At 39.6% G+C, this 14,338-nt stretch overlaps 1 protein-coding gene and 1 long non-coding RNA gene across 2 annotated transcripts in view; both read left to right on the top strand.

The window, feature by feature from the left end:
- Positions 1 to 14,338, top strand: part of LOC117511146 (spermatid perinuclear RNA-binding protein-like) — a 196,080-nt gene that overhangs the window by 103,514 nt on the left and 78,228 nt on the right. The gene's annotated exons all lie outside the window — the stretch shown is intronic.
- On the top strand, positions 4,143 to 10,502 carry LOC117511148. The gene is made up of 5 exons (XR_004560899.1): positions 4,143 to 4,161; positions 4,474 to 4,585; positions 6,547 to 6,644; positions 9,010 to 9,103; positions 10,441 to 10,502. It is a non-coding gene; the product is annotated as an uncharacterized LOC117511148 (long non-coding RNA).

Below are 14,338 nucleotides of genomic sequence, written 5' to 3'. Positions count from 1 at the left end.
TTCAAGACTTGTTTATGCACTTCTAACTATATATTATAATAGCAAACGTCATTGTTTCAATTTTTTGACAAATTTGATGTTATAGTCGGGGTTCCTTTTAAAGTGAAAATTCTTTTAGTTATCAGTAAAATATGTACTGGATCCACTGTGGTGACAACCAAAAAATGCAAGAGCAACCAAGAGAAATTATTTGTTAAATGTTAGACATTACATAAAATCATTACACTTGCCAACACAATTTTTCTTGCATGGAGTTTTTGAACGGATTTTGGGTAATTTGGGGGTGTTGAATCTGAATCTGGTTGTAGTTTTTTGTCAGTCACATCACATTTTTGAGATATGAAAACATATTTCTCGTATCAAGCATTGATACAAAAGCTGCAATCATGCACACCTCTTCGGTGACATGAACGATATTACAGCTTTTGTTCACATTTTGCAAACCTGGTTTAAAAACTATGCTTTTGAAGCTGCTTTTATGCACTTGTTAGTGAATGAGCAACTTTTGCGTAATCCATCAATAACGAACATGCAGATTGCAAAAAAAAAAAAAAAGTGATGTGATGGAGTAAATCTGAGCTCAGATTCAGATTCAGCACTCCAAAATTACTCTAAATCATTTCTCAAAGTCCATGCAAGAATTTTTATTTGTTTTTTTGTGTAGACCAGTGTTATTATTTTTTTCCCCCCCAGAAAACCAAGTTGATGTCTTTAAAGCCCTGTTCTCACTTTCATGGCTGTGCATTGTGGAAGGTCACAACCCATAAACTTAATAAGTGGCCTATTTTATTGAAGAGAAATACAGTAGATGAGTAAGAGAGTCAGAAAACAGCAGTGAAAATGTTTTTTTCCTCCCAGCGTAGTAAGCGGAAGAACGTGGTTGATGTTCTGAAGGATGCAGTCATGAAAAGATTCTTGACAGAATCCGTTTTCAGATGAGCTGCGCCTCATCTCTTCTGCCTGAACTGGGAAAACCGCTTCATTACTGAGCAGGCAGGAGCGGAAGCCTCAAGGTAAAGGTGAAGCTTTGAGCCTATTTCATGAGAGAAGAAACGCTAAATGTAAAGTAGGACGTGTAACCAACTGATGTTTCATAACATCAGCTGCAGCTATCCAGAAATTTCTAACAAGAGCAGTTTCAATTCTCTGTAATTACTCTGCCGAAATTAACGGGAAGATTTTCAAATTTATAATCATCATGTTTTATTAATTTAAAAATATTTTATAGCCCTATATAAATTATTTGAGCTAAACAGGATGCCATGGATTTATATTTTACTATTTTGTTTGTTTGTTTTGTTTTTAGTGTTGAATGCAGACATAATAATTTTAATTTGTGTATAATACTGTATATCAACAACTATATGTTGTAACATGGAGCAGCCAAAATAGGATTTTACAAATAGTAAATTCATCACACCACCATGCCCCCCCCCCCCCCCCCCCCCCCCCGGGCCATCGGCGCCAGTGGTGGACTTGGTTAACGTTTTCATTAGCTAACTTTGAAAACCATTACCAGACCAATTACCTTCTGTTAAATGTGTTTACGCTAACTTTAAGTTCTCTAACATTTTTCTGAATACAGTTTAATGTCAAAGAATTTGTAAACTCTCAGATCATCCATGTTTGTTCCTGTTGGAGCTTATGCAGTGTGCATCACGGAACACGTTATTGATAGTTGTTCCAATTTCAGAGAACATATCGTTATTAATGTTTACATTTTTGGACCACTTATTTTTTGTACAACCCCAATTCCAATGAATTGTGTAAATAAAACAGAATACAATGATTGCAAATCCTCTTCAACCTATATTCAGTTGAATACACCACAAAACAAAATATTTAATGTTTAAACTGATAAACTTATTTTTTTGTGCAAATATTTGCTCATTTTGAAATGGATGCCTGCAACACGTTTCAAAAAAGCTGGGACAGTGGTATGTTTACCACTGTGTTATATCACCTTTCCTTCCAACAACACTCAATAAGTGTTTTGGAACTGAGGACACTAATTGTTGAAGCTTTGTAGGTGGAATTCTTTCTCATTCTTGCTTGATGTATGACTTCAGTTGTTCAACAGTCCGGGGTTTCCGTTGTTGTATTTTGCACTTCATAATGCCCCACACATTTTCAGTGGGCGACAGGTCTGGACTGCAGGCAGGCCAGTCTAGTACCTGCACGCTTTTACTATGAAGCCACGCTGTTGTAACACGTGCAGAATGTGGCTTGGCATTGTCTTACTGAAATAAGCAGGATACTTGGATGTACCTTTCAGCATTGATGGTGCCATCACAGATGTGTATGTTGCCCATGCCATGGGCACTAACACACCCCCATACCATCACAGATTCTGGCTTTTGTACTTTGCGCTGGTAACAATCTGGATGGTCTTTTTCCTCTTTTGTCCAGAGGACACGATGTCCATGATTTCCAAAAACAATTTGAAATGTGGACTCATCAGACCACAGCACACTTTTCCACTTTACGTCTGTCCATTTCAAATGAGCTCGGGACCAGAGAAGGTGGCGGCGTTTCTGGATGATGTTGAGGTATGGCTTTCGCTTTGCATGATAGAGTTTTAACTTGCACTTGTAGAAGTAGCAATGAGCTGTGTTAACTGACACTGATATTCTGAAGTGTTCCTGAGCCCACATGGTAAGATCCTTTACACAATGATGTCAGTTTTTAATGCAGTTCCGCCTGAGGGATCGAAGGTCACGGGCATTCAGTGTTGGTTTTCAGCCGTGCCGCTTACATGTAGAAAGTTCTCCAGATTCTCTGAATCTTCTAATTATGAACTGTAGATCATGGAATCCCTAAATTCCTTGCAATTGAACATTGAGAAACATTGTTCTTAAACTGTTGGACTAGTTTTTCACACAGTTGTTCACAAAGTGGTGATCCTCATCCCATCTTTGCTTGTGAACGGCTGAGCGTTTTGGGGATGCTCCTTTATACCTAAGAACCTTTTATACCTAATACCAGTCTTTTGTTACCCCTGTGCCAGCTTTTTGGAATGTGCATCCCTTTCAAAATGAGCAAATATTAAGTCTTATCAGTTTGAACATTAAATATCTTGTCTTTGTTGGTGTATTCAATTGAATATAGGTTGAAGAGGATTTGCAAATCATTGTATTATGTTTTTATTTACATTTCACACAACATCCCAACTTCATTGGAATTGGAATGGTATGTATGTGTGTGTGTGTGTGTGTGTGTATATATACATATATATATATATATATATGTATGTATGTATGTAAGTCATCCACTGCTGTCCTCTGCATCCTTTGCTGCCGTAACTGTTAGCTACACGTTTTGCAGTACTAGATTGTTACCCTCTCCAAGTGTTGCCGGATTGAACCACGTTTAATAATCCTGCGCAGCAGTCCTGTTATGTTTTTCTGTATAGATATAAGTTCCTCTCTTGCGTTAGCATTAGCAGCCCATTTTTGCTTCTTCTCTGTGTGTCTTCTAAATCACTTTCCAGATGGACAGTAATTCATGAGGACCTGGGTGGTCTGACTGGTTCTGACAGAATATTGTAGCCAAATGTCTTGTTGTTAAACACAACTACTAACTGATGTTTAATAGTGAATGTTGGCTTTATGATATGCTAAAAAAAATCTATGCAAGTGGCCACTTGCTCATATCGTCTTCATATCCAAATGTGTTTGATTACAGAGCTATTCCTCCACATAACTACATTTATATAATAAGGCAGTTTGTGGTAACTTAAACCAATTAAAAAAAAAACGTATTTATTAGTAATTTATCGGTTTAGTGTTATTACTGTTAACGTTTCAGTTTGTGAATTAGCAGTCATCAAAACTAAGCTTTTGGTTTACTGGCCACACACTGACTGTAGGACATCTGTCAAGTTAAACATGAAGTGTAGTTGCTTGTAAATGGTATTGGAAACATACTGAAGCTTCAGGTGTTATTCCCATTCCATTTCCACCACTGTGGAATGGCGCATGTTATCAGCGTCCGTTACACACTCAGGCTGCTGTCTTATTGAATTCTCCTCATGCTGTCAGTAAGTTTTGTCTGTCTGTCCCTTTAGGCTAGAGCTGCAGATCTGAAGTCCTGCGTCATCGTTTTGCGAGTTCTAAGAGAGATGTGCAATAGACTGCCTGAGTGCAGCGTCTCAAAGGATGGGTACGTGATGGTGACACATTCAGAATAACTATTCAAAACGTGCAAGAATAATGGGACCCCTACCAGAGAAGCATATAAGCAGTAACTTTGTACAACAAAGAGTAGCGAGCATTCAGTACCAGACAGTTCTGAACAAAAGTAAACAATAGAGAAACTGTACTTTTCAGGCATTGCGCTCTCAGACAGAATAAAATCCTGTGTGAATTTTTATGAGCTAAGGTTGCTTTGCATGAGATTGTATTTGTGCAGGACAAATGTTTAATGGGTATGGATCAAACCGATTTTGATTGCCTTCTCCCTCCACCTCTGCAGCCTCTAGAGCTGATCTGTGAAAAAGCCATAGCCACCTGCAACAGGCTACTGGGACCTGGAGAAGCTCTGCGTCGCGTCATTGAGTGCATTGCATCCGGAATTCTCCTGCCAGGTCAGTGGTCACTTCTTTTCAGGCAACTCAAAAATGTGTTCTCATCAGTGTTCGCAAGCCTTTTCTTGTCAAGTTCATAGTTTGTTTTGTTGTTGTTATAGTTATTTATATAAGAACACTGATGTCTGTAACATGTTAAAAAGTTATATACTCTGGCAAAACAGTAAACGAACTTGATTGCTCCCAACTGCGTATTGTACAGTTTAAATATTTTTATTGTAGATCAAGTAATTTCAGACACCTTGGTTCCCATAGATCCATTTTTACAGTGAAAAATTATTCACAAACACTTGGAAAATTTGAAGTTAAAGTGAAAAAAGTGACGTTGGCAACAGTGATGAAAAGAAAGAAACTTTATGCACAGAACTTTTATATTTTTTTGCTAACCTTTTGGAAAATCTATAAAATGAAAGAGGAAAATAACTTGTTGGTATATTGCTGAAAACATATAGTGCGCTAGAATAGCAGCCCAGATTAAATCAGGTTTTCCATTGCCGGTTTCTGGCACCTGATGTGGCTCAAAAACAAACTGATACCCATGTGGAGTATGTAATCATGTGTAATCTGTGGTAATATTGGCAATAAAGCATGTTGAACCAATGGTGAAGTTTTTGAAAGTAATAAATATTATTTGTGATGCTCAGACATATCGTGAGGCACAAAAATGAATAATCAGGTTTAATCTGTGCAAACAGGAGTAATATGCTTCTTTTTAAATTCATTTAACAGTTTTGTTTTTATTTCATTACTACATCTTGAAATATAAAATTTCTGCTTGAATGTTGATTTGGTTGCACCAAAAGTTTGATTCATTCATTTTCCAGATCCGCTGACTCCAATCAAGGGGTGGGGTCCTATCCCAGTAGTCATCAGGCATGAGGCAGGGTACGCCCTGGACAGGATGCCTGTCTATCACAGGGCCACATAGAGAAAGTCATACTCACACACACACCAACAGTCAATGTAAAGTTTCCAGTTCACCTAACTTGCACGTCTTTGGATGTGGGAGTAAGCCAGAGCGCCCAGAGGGAACCCACATGAACACGGGAAAACATGCAAACTCCACACAGAAAGAACCAGGTGGGAAGTGATCCCACAACCTTCTTGCCGTGAGGCAACAGTGTTAACCACTAAGCCACCATGCTACTGTCAAAATTGTGTTGTCAGGCTAAAATTATAATACCATGCAGATTGTTTTCTGTTTTGGAGCAGAGAGATTTCATTGACCAGAGCAGGCAGCAAAGTGCAGCCGTCAGCTTGTGTGTGCAAGGCAGTGTGTTCATAGACTCACTGTTAACTGACTTCTTTAAATTTCCTCTGGAAGTATACATCCTTTATCCCTTGAAAAGCGTGCATTCAGAATAGTTTTCAGATGTTAACCGATATGTTTTAACATTGTAATATCATCTGATTTTAGCGCATAGACTGCACACAGTATGGCTGTAAGCATGTGCAATAGCTTCGGTCATAGAAGCGCCTGGAGGGAGGTGATGGTCTAGTGGTTAAGTGTTGGGCTTAAGACCAGAGAATCCTTGGTTCAAATCCCAGCCTGACTGGGATTTGACCCCTGGGAAAGGTCCTTAATCCCCTAGTTACTCCCGGTGTGTAGTGAGCGCCTTGTATGGCAGCACCCTAACATCGGGGTGAATGTGAGGCATTATTGTAAAGTGTTTTGAGCGTCTGATGCAGATGGAAAAGCGCTGCATAAATGCAGTCCATTTACCATTTACAGGGCTGTGTTGCCTCTTTTTTTCAAATTGGAAAGGTGATTAGGACCAGAAATCTGCAATGTGAGGCTGCCCTCACATTGATTAAGGATGAAGTCCTTAATACAGCAGGTCATTTATTTGGTTCAGGGATTCTTGCAGTATTGAAATCTGTATCGGTTGGTAAATATTTATATTTGTGGCTTTTTCCATTAAGTGAATTGAAGTTGAATGGTCTCTGTTTAAACATTTCAGGTGGTCCAGGAGTTCACAACCCCTGTGAAAGAGAACCTATAGATGTCCTGTCTGAACTCAGCGCGCAGCAGGCTGACAACATCACACACAGCGCACAGGTCGGCCATTAACATACTCGCCCAATTAAAAAAACACTAAACAAGCTGTAGCTAGTGGTTTTAGAAACATTACATTAGTAGTGTTGCTGATATTGTGCAGTTTTTGAGGCTTTAAAAAGGAGAACATTAGCAGCTTACTCAGGATCGGTAACATAACACAATTGTGGTATAAGGTTACTACAACCCCATTTCCAATAATGTTGGGAAGTTGTGTAAAATGTAAATAAAAACTGAATGCAATGATTTGCATATCCTCTTCAACCTATATTCAAATGAATACACCGCAAAGACAAGATATTTAATGTTCAAACTGATAGACTTTATTGCTTTTGTGCAAATATTTGCTCATTTTGAAATGGATGCCTGCAACACACTTCAAAAAAGCTGGGACAGGGGCAACAAACGAAGGTCACTTCGTACTGGACATTGTTGCACATATTTGTAAATGTTGTGGACCCCCACAATGTTCTGGCTTCTGGTGTCAAGCGCCCGGCCCAGCTGGGCATGACCTGCTCCAGGCACAGTGGCAGGTGCAGAATTTGACTGGTGCTGTACACCTGTCAAACGATAACACAGGTGGCCTAGGGCAAACTCAGGGAGGACAGAAACCTAACGTGGAGCAGAAGGGCAAAAGCTTGCTGATCTTGATTTTCAGTAGAATACAGACCGTGACTTTTGGGTTTTAAGCAGAAGGTGTCAGAAAAGTTACTACAGGGATAACTGGTTTGTTACGGCCAAGCGTTCATAGCGATGTCGCTTTTTGGTCCTTCGATGTTGACTCTTCCGATCATCATCAAGTAGAATTCACCAAGCGTTATTAGCGTTATTGCACCTTGACAATTTGATCCTCACACTGCTGCACAATTCATCATGCCAATGCATCCCACTTGATGCTACAATATATAAAATAATCATTTTGTAGCCGATGACTCGGTTGCTCTCAGAATTTGGCTGATGAAACTATTCTCTCATCACTCCCAGAGTCACAGAGAAATTATCCACAGCTACAGCTTGTCGTGCACGTGTGCAGTGGAGAACACATTTGGAATCTTGTCTTAAAGGTAATTATTTATAATATTTATATCGTAATGGCTTGGTAAAACAGGTGCATTTTCATTCCTTCTTTTGAGTTAGATAATGTATCTGCAAAGTTGTGTTTATTATAGATGTAACATCTCATTATAGTCTCAATTCAGATGCGCTGCGCACAATGACACACAGTGCCATGCAGTATTTTGAATAGTTTTCACAATGTTCATGACAAGTTCTCTAAATTAATGTGTGCCAGAAGTAGGAAATGATAGATTCAAGTTGGAGGTGCAGCTTCTATTACTGTTTGTGTTGAGACAAACACCTTTTTTCCGACATAACATGCTGAGAAGGGACACCACTGAAAAGGGACGTGTCCACTCTAACTTTCTACATGTACGCATCTATAATTAGGACTGTATTGATGCTAATTTACATGCCTGCAACATATTCATTTGAACTGCCGCTTGATACGTGTTCTTCTTGCCTTGGAGTATTATAAAACTGTTGTTTCCTAGTTTTCCACAATAAAAACAGCCACAGACACTCATTTAATTGAATATAGCTGAGCCAGATGAGAACAACCCAGCCAATGCTATGCTACCCTTGAGACCTGCAGACATCCCGCTGTGGTCCCAGTAGTGGTCCCATCTGTTGGAGTGATGGAACGAGGGATAAATCAGGAATTTAAAGTTGTTCGTGGGTCGCTCTGGTGAAGCCCCAAGCTCACATCGGTGCTATAAATATCTGCGTGACTGCAGAAACCTGGACTCTGACCTCGACTCAGCAGCCCATCGGTGCCCTGAAAAACTGGCAGCCTAATTAGCTACCTATTAAGTGTGGGAACGCTTGCCATTTACACTGGGAGAGACATGATGCTGCTGCCACTTCTTTGTGCCACATATAACAACAAAGTCTGCCCCCTGGCAGAACACACTGGCTCAGTGCAGAGAAAGAAGGCATCGACAAATTCATCTTTTCCCCTCTCCGACACTCGCTCACTCTCTCTGCCTTTGTTTTTCTCTCTTGAGTACGATGAAAAACGCTTGAATCTTTAGTTGGGGAATATTGTTCTATTCCTTTTATATTTGTGCCCAGAAAATGTTTATTCCACCCATCTGTAATGTATGACGTTCCTCCCAGCAGAATGTCTTAGTTTCTCCAATAATTATGAATATTGATTGAGAATAAAAGCTACAGTAGGTGCTTGTTATCTAGACCCCCCCCCCCCCCCCCCCCCCCCCCCCCCCCCACAAACACCACCACCATACCAACATTCCCCTGTGACTGGAGGTAGATAGTATGTCTCATTGTATCTGGATTTTGTGTCTTTCAGCATTTGTTACGTCTCCTAGCCTTTGGACAACTTTACAAGGTTTTGAGTATAGACCCACTTCCTGCCAACAAGTCCTCAACAAGATTGTCAGAAGGTCTGTGTGTGTTAATTATACATCCATGTTGGTGTTTTTTTTTTTTTTTGCATCAATATCATGGTTTATGTTTGTTTTACTTACTGTGCATCTGTGTACTATGTGGATCAAATGTTTTGTATTTGTATATATCCCACATATTTTACTTTGTGTGTTTGTGAGCTACATTTTGAAACACTTAGCAAATTTCTCTTCTGTGTAGATATTTTTTAAACTGTTAAATTTGTTATTATGATCACTGTATTGCCCTGATTGCAAGATGGCTTCCCTTTTTGCAAGAATTATTTTTTGAAAAATACTTTCTGAAGACCAAATCTTTTTTTGCTTTTCAGTGAAATAGTGCTAATTGTGCACATTGAGTGCAACAACCAGCAGGGCAATAAACTGCACAAACTGACCTACCTTGCTCCTCAGATTATTATGTCAGAGAGTCAACCAATTCTCCAAAAGTGGAACTTTTGTGCATGCTTTCTGCACAGGACTTTTTAAAGCCTCAGAAGCTCCTCAGAGATTTCCATGAACAGATGAGGAAAGCAACTGTGGCAATTTTAATAACATTTAAAAAATGTTTAAGTGTTTTGATGGCCAAAAACAAACATAAAAATACAAATAAATGCAACAGTGTCATTCTAATCCAGGTATTGCTGTTAGGTTGTTAGGTCAAATGCATAAAGATAAATGTAAACAGTGCACAATGTGATGTGATTCTGCTGCTCTCTTCATTAAAACTAAATTCTCTTGATGCAGTTTCAGCAGAATATTGTCACAGGATAATGGGTCAATTCACTTCAATTTATTTCATTTATATAGTGCCAAATCACAACAAAGTTGCATCAAGGCGCTTCACACAAGTCACTATGTACAAGTGACACGAGAACAGCAGCAAAACTTTATAATGATTAATATTTGTGAGTCCTAGTGTTATTTGTGAATGTTTTATGTGGGTTCTTGTGTGGTCTTGTTAAGTGTTGTAGATAAGTGATGGTTTTAATATACAGAGAAGCTAAAATTGGCACCATGAGTGTCATTTGTACCTACAGCCTGACTTTTGTCTGTTGGCTGTTGTGAGTGGTTGTAAACTAAAAGTAGTTTAAAGATTACACTGTCTTCAAGGATTATTGTTGCGACTTACTGTTTTGGATGTTTGCAACATGTAAAAGACTAATCCTGATTATAGAATGTCCCTGTATTTTCTTAGGGGGAAAAACCTGTCTTACATTCGGGCCAATACGGTATTTTTTTTTTTTTTTTTTTTTGGAGGTGTTTTCTTCCCTCTCGGTTTATAGAAGATGTTTGGCATAACTGTTTGGCTTTTTGTTTTTCCCTCCACTGTGCAGGAAGTTGTCAGAAGAGGTTTCGAGAGAATGCAGGACCAGATGACAGAGACTTTATCAAGAGGATAAAAGGTAACCTTGACACTAGACTAGATTACTTTGAGGAAAAAAACAGTTTGCTCAGTGGATCCCAATCTTCTTCCACTCACCTCTGAATCAGGAAACATTATAATGAACTGGTGAAGCTGGTAGTATACTAACCACTAAGGACATACTGTTTTTTTTTGTTTTTATCAATACCTTCCGTAGGGCTGAAGAGCTATTAAAAAATCTAATATCCTTGATAATCTGCTGAGTTTTAATAGACCTTATTATAGTTACAGTCGTAGCACCTCGTGTACATGTGTCAATGTTGAGGCACCTGGATGTATAATTCGCCACTGTGGAAAAAGTCAAATTGCTTCCTATAACACCAAAGTAATTGTTTGGATTTATCCTCCACATCGGCTGTTCGGGGCGGAATTCTGCCTTTTTAGCAAACTCAAGTGCCATTTTGTAGTCGTTTGTTGTGATATTTATTTCATTCAAATACCTGTGAATGTCTTTCAGTGTCTGTCTCTGTGCCATAAATGTTTGCATATGTCAATGACAAATGTCCTTATTAAAAAAAAAACCTTTTTGTGCTATCGGCTAATTGGCCCTATTGACATATCTCATAATCCCTTGCGCGCCAGAGAGTCGCTGCAGTCAAACAACATAGAGAATCCACATGATGACAGTTGTAAATTAATATTATACTACAAAAATGTAATTTTTTTATGCTTTTCGTCACATTAATAAGAGACTGCATGCATGTGTTGCCGAACGTAAGGCCTGAAAGGAGTTTCTGTAGTTGGGACTGTTTACACTGAGACTGCTACCTGCTGCTTTGGACTTGAATTAACAGTCTTTTCAAGACTTTTTTACTTTTTTACCTTTTTACTTTTTTTTTTTTTTTTTTTTTTTTTACTTTTTTACTGTGCTCCAACGCTAAGGAAGACCTCTAAACGGTCGAAACATCCGCGACGGAAGCACTTTTATCTGCTAACTTTCATCAGCGTTGGCAAGCTAACTAGCTTGCTAACGCTTTCGTTTTTATTTTATTTTTTTTTTTTTTTTTTCTCTTTTGGCGACTGTGTCGTGCGTTGCCTGTGCTGCTTCATGGCCTGTTTGGTGCCTTGATTGGGGCACTCCTTCTGCTGAATCACCTTTAAATTATTTTACACATTATTCGCTTTTTGTGTTTTTAGGAATCCGCTAGGTTGCGTAGCTACTAGCTCTTAGCCGATTTAGCATGGCGGCTTCTCCTGTCTCTCCCGCACTTTTCTGCTCTGGGTGTGAAATGTTTAGTTATTCCTCGGCCTCCTTTAGCAGTAACGGTACTTGTAATAAGTGATAGCTTATTCGTAGCTTTGGAGGCCAGGCTGGGCGAATTGGAGACTCGGCTCCGCACCGTGGAAAATTCTACAGCTAGCCTGGCCCCTGTAGTCGGTGCGGACCAAGGTAGCTTAGCCGCCGATTAGTTCCCCCCTGGCAGATCCCGGGCAGTCGGGAAAGCAGGCTGACTGGGTGACTGTGAGGAGGAAGCGTAGCCCTAAACAGAAGCCCCGTGTACACCGTCAACCCGTTCACATCTCTAACCGTTTTTCCCCACTCGACGATACACTCGCCGAGGATCAAACTCTGGTTATTGGCGACTCTGTTTTGAGAAATGTGAAGTTAGCGACACCAGCAACCATTGTCAATTGTCTTCCGGGGGCCAGAGCAGGCGACATCGAGGACATTTGAAATTGCTGGCTAAGGCTAAGCGTAAATTTGGTAAGATTGTAATTCACGTCGGCAGTAATGACACTCGGTTACGCCAATCGGAGGTCACTAAAATTAACATTAAATCGGTGTGTAACTTTGCAAAAACAATGTCGGACTCTGTTGTTTTCTCTGGGCCCCTCCCCAATCAGGACCGGGAGTGACATGTTTAGCCGCATGTTCTCCTTGAATTGCTGGCTGTCTGAGTGGTGTCCAAAAAATGAGGTGGGCTTCATTGATAATTGGCAAAGCTTCTGGGGAAAACCTGGTCTTGTTAGGAGAGACGGCATCCATCCCACTTTAGATGGGAGCAGTTCTCATTTCTAGAAATCTGGCCAATTTTTTGGATCCTCCAAACTGTGACTGTCCAGCGGTGGGACCAGGAGGCAGAGCTGTGGTCTTATACACCTCTCTGCAGCTTCTCTCCCCCTGCCATCCCCTCATTACCCCATCCCCGTAGAGACGGTGCCTGCTCCCAGACCACCAATAACCTAGCAAAAATCTATTTAAGCATAAAAATTCAAAAGAAAAAATAATATAGCACCTTCAATTGCACCACAGACTAAAACAGTTAAATGTGGTCTATTAAACATTAGGTCTCTCTTCTTCTAGTCCCTGTTGGTAAATGATATAATAATTGATCAACGTATTGATTTATTCTGCCTAACAGAAACTGGTTACAGCAGGATGAATATGTTAGTTTAAATGAGTCAACACCCCGAGTCACACTAACTGTCAAATGCTCGTAGCACGGGCCGGGGCGGAGGATTAGCAGCAATCTTCCATTCCAGCTTATTATTAATCAAAAACCTAGACAGAGCTTTAATTCATTTGAAAAGCTTGTCTCTTAGTCTTGTCCACCAAATTGGAAGTCCCAAAACCAGTTTTATTTGGTATTATCTATCGTCCACCTGGTCGTTACTAGTGAGTTTCTCTGTGAATTTTCAGACCTTTTGTCTGACTTAGTGCTTAGCTCAGATAGAATAGTTATAGTGGGGCGATTTTAACATCCACACAGATGCTGAGAATGACAGCCTCAACACTGCATTTAATCTATTATTAGACTCTATCGGCTTTGCTCAAAAAGTAAATGAGTCCACCCACCACTTAATCATATCTTAGATCTTGTTCTGACTTATGGTAGGGAAATAGAAGACTTTAACAGTATTCCCTGAAAACTCCCTTCTGTCTGATCATTTTTTAATAACATTTACATTTACCCTGATGGACTACCCTGCAGTGGGGAATAAGTTTCATTACACTAGAAGTCTTTCAGAAAGCGCTGTAACTAGGTTTAAGGATATGATTCCTTCGTTATGTTCTCTAATGTCATATACCAACACAGAGCAGAGTAGCTACCTAAACTCTGTAAGGGAGTAGAGTATCTCGTCAATAGTTTTCCATCCTCATTGAAGACAACTTTGGATGCTGTAGCTCCTCTGAAAAAGAGAGCTTTAAATCAGAAGTGTCTGACTCCGTGGTATAACTCACAAACTCGTAGCTTAAGCAGATAACCCGTAAGTTGAGAGGAAATGGCGTCTCACTAACTTAGAAGATCTTCACTTAGCCTGGAAAAAGAGTTTGTTGCTCTATAAGAAAGCCCTTCGTGAAGCTAGGACATCTTTCTACTCATCACTAATTGAAGAAAATAAGAACTAACCCAGGTTTCTTTTCAGCACTGTAGCCAGGCTGACAAAGAGTCAGAGCTCTATTGAGCTGAGTATTCCATTAACTTTAACTAGTAATGACTTTATGACTTCTTTGCTAACAAAATTTTGACTATTAGAGAAAAAATTATCATAACCATCCCAAAGATGTATCGTTATCTTTGGCTGCTTTCAGTGACTGCCGGTATTTGGTTAGACTCTTTCTCTCCGATTGTTCTGTCTGAGTTATTTTCATTAGTTGACTTCAGTCCAAACCATCAGCATGCTTATTAGACCCCATTCCTGCCAGGCTGCTCAAGGAAGTCCTACCATTTTTAATGCTTCAATCTTAAATATGATCAATCTATCTTGTTAGTTGGTTATGTACCACAGGCCTTTAAAGGTGGCAGTAATTAAACCATTACTTAAAAAGCCATCACTTGACCCAGCTATCTTAGCTAATTATAGGC

The sequence above is a fragment of the Thalassophryne amazonica genome, chromosome 5 (assembly GCF_902500255.1).
Source record: "Thalassophryne amazonica chromosome 5, fThaAma1.1, whole genome shotgun sequence".
NCBI classification, from domain to species: Eukaryota; Metazoa; Chordata; class Actinopteri; order Batrachoidiformes; family Batrachoididae; genus Thalassophryne; species Thalassophryne amazonica.
This window is presented reverse-complemented; position numbering and strand designations above follow the sequence as displayed.